This window comes from Strix uralensis, chromosome 13 (genome assembly GCF_047716275.1).
Source record: "Strix uralensis isolate ZFMK-TIS-50842 chromosome 13, bStrUra1, whole genome shotgun sequence".
Classification (NCBI taxonomy): domain Eukaryota; kingdom Metazoa; phylum Chordata; class Aves; order Strigiformes; family Strigidae; genus Strix; species Strix uralensis.
The window spans coordinates 9,489,295-9,492,298 of record NC_133984.1 but is presented as its reverse complement, the minus strand read 5'-3'; positions in this window follow the sequence as shown (position 1 = coordinate 9,492,298).

Genomic DNA, 3,004 nt, shown 5'->3' with positions numbered 1-3,004 from the left:
TCACTGTAATACCAGGAATGGTCCAGCGTACTGAGACTGCCGCAGTGCTCTCTTGTCCATGAGTAGCTGTGCGTTGGGAGCATCTCTCATTTCTGCTTGTGTGCATTCTGTTTGTCCTTTGGCACTCACTGGAGTAAGTTTTCAGTCTGTCTGGATAACGATGCTGCTAAGAAAAGGAGAAGGTGAACCTAAGCTGGCTTGTCTAGCATGTTAGGAACACACACCCCTGAAGCATCATGCTTTCTGCAGCTCCCATTGCCCCCCTGGAAACATCCCTTTCTGCAAGGATATCGCATCCCATCGCAGCAGAACTGCCTTTGCAAGAGTTGAATGGAAAACCTATGGCCATAGGAGAGACATAGCACTGGGAATTCAGGTCCCTCTATCCAGGACCACCACCAGGGCTGGGTACAGTCTATGATCCACCCTGAATTGTTCACATCAGGGCGTTACAGTTCATGCCAACTGCACTATAGGGTGTTGAGCTCATTGCAGTATTTTTCCTTCCAAAAGGAAACAAAAACAAACTCTTGCCAGTTTATTATTTCAGCTAATTATATGAACCAACAGTATTTCATCCAAACCATTTTAGGAAAATAATTGGAGAACGTTTGCAAAACCCAAGCAACCATTTTTCTCCTGCCAGGGTGGCAGATGCAAACATAAAGAGTAACATGTCCATACATCTCCAATCTCAACTTCTTATGAAACAAAATAAAAGCAATCTGGTTGTGAACTGATCCAAAGCAAATACAATATTTCAGAACACTCCACATTTAGTTGGTGGGGCTGATTTATATGATGCAATCTAAAGACCAGTGTGCAAATATGGAGGGGAAGACTATTTCCCCTTCACACTTTCTTACCTCACAGACATTGTTTTTGTTCTGCATGCAAGTGAGAAGCCCTTGGCCTATGCAGCAGCCGCCTTTGAAGGATGAGCACTTGACAGCTTTCTATGGCACTTCCAAAAAGGGTTGTTTTACAAGCCAGGGGTTCCTATTGTCATATATAATGCTTTGCCTCTTATTGTGTGATCCGTGAGATCATCGCACAGTGGTCTTCAAAATAAGTATTGCCGAAAGCATCCCCTGTCTGACTTTGATTTGCAGGCCCTATCCCTATTCCCAATTCACAGACAGAAAGAGAGGGAGTGAGAGAGAGGACGGCATCTTTCTCTGCACACAGGCTGAATCTCAGTGCTGGCAGCCAGTGTGCCACCACTGAGCTCAGGGCAGCAGGATGGGAGAGCCCCATGCGATACCCTCTCCTTTGTCATACACCATTTTAGAGGCAAAGAGCTCATTGTGTTTGGGGTTTCCACCACCCCTTTTCTGAGGAAGTGTTGCTCCAGACATTGTCTCTGTTCTGTTTTTAGATTTCATGGTTATTTTCCAAGATTTAGTGGCTTTGTGGCAGGCAGAAGAACACCTTGGGTTCGCAGCACTGCAGTCCTACTTAGGCATAATTGCTGAAGTAAATCAGAAGCAAGGGGAGACCTAATAAGAACTGGAAATTATACGCTTTAAAAGTGAAATTAAAAAAAAAAAAAAAAAAAAAGGAGAAAGAAATACCAAAAGGATAATTGTCTTTTTTCAGTAAGGAGGCCATTGAAGGACTTCCAAAACCAGTTCAGTCCCAATTCTCGGTTTGCCTTGATAAGCCTTGATCCATCATTTTGCGATGAGCCTAAGCATCCATTCCTCAGGGACCTGCAGGCTTTCTGAATGAAATCCTCCAGCCCTCCATCATGGGCTGCAGTCAGGAAGGATGCCAAGCGCCTGCTCTGGAGAGTTGCTGCTGCTGCCTTGGACAGAAGGACTCCTGAGTCTTTTCCCAACTTAACCCCATCCCACCCCCTGTTCCCTGGGAGAACCAAAGCTGCATGTTGCTTAAAGGCTACACACGGCCAAGCTGATGCTTTACATCCAGGTGCTCTCAATAGTTGGGCTGTAACAGCCCTGTAGCACCATAGGCAAGTGCAAGATGTCACCAGACTTGGGTTGCTCTAATTTATGCCTCCCAGGAATGAGTGAGTTCAACAACAAGAATAAATACATACCTGTAATGCTTTCTTTGCTGCTTTCACCTTGTTCCCAGCCGTTGCATTTGTGCATTTTTGCACACTCTCAGCGAAGGGCTGCATCCCAGGACCTGGAGGGCCCTGATACCTGGATTTCATGAGCAAGGCAAAACAACCACTCTGTGAATTAATGGAAAATCTTATAGCAATGCCAATAAACAGAGACATTAATTAATACCTGCTTCAGTTCGATTAATTTAGGATTCAAATTGCCAACCAAAGCTCTTCTTCCCCCACATCTGGATATTGCAAACCTTCAAGCAAGGCTGGATGTTTCCCTCAGCTCCACGAGGAATCTGGCTGCTCCCTGGGCAATGAGCTGTAACATAAGCTGATTTATTGCACAGCCCTGCTGGTGGGTGGGCCAGGATTCTGACAACGTTCAAGGCCTTTTCTGCAATGAAATACGCTTGACACAGAGGTCAGGTGAACTGCACTGTGTTGCATTCATAAGCATTTTTCAATTAGCACTGAAGACTCTCTCCAATCTCAAAGTTCAAATATTCAGAGTCTGAGGGTTGTTTGAGGTTGAGCATGGGTTGAGCTGGGCTTAGCCCTCCGTTTATTTTCTAAACACTGACTTTCCTGCCACCTTTATTTACCATAATTAATACTCACTTAATGTAGACTCTCCTTGGACTTGTTCTGGGATGTGCCTTACTCCTTGTTCTTGTGCTGAGCCACATTCCTGCATCAGAACACAACTATGACTTGATGACTTGAGTTTGCAAAGACACTTTGATTCTTATGGAAATCATATTATCAGTTCAAAAAAGCCCCTTCTTTTGCATGGCAATGTGGCCTGTTCTGCTCCAGATGAAAATGTGAATGTTTTCATAATTACACACTGACCTGTGTTGAACAAGCCAGCTCAAATGTTATTTAGCTCTGCATGGCCAGACTTTATCAGATTAATTCTAT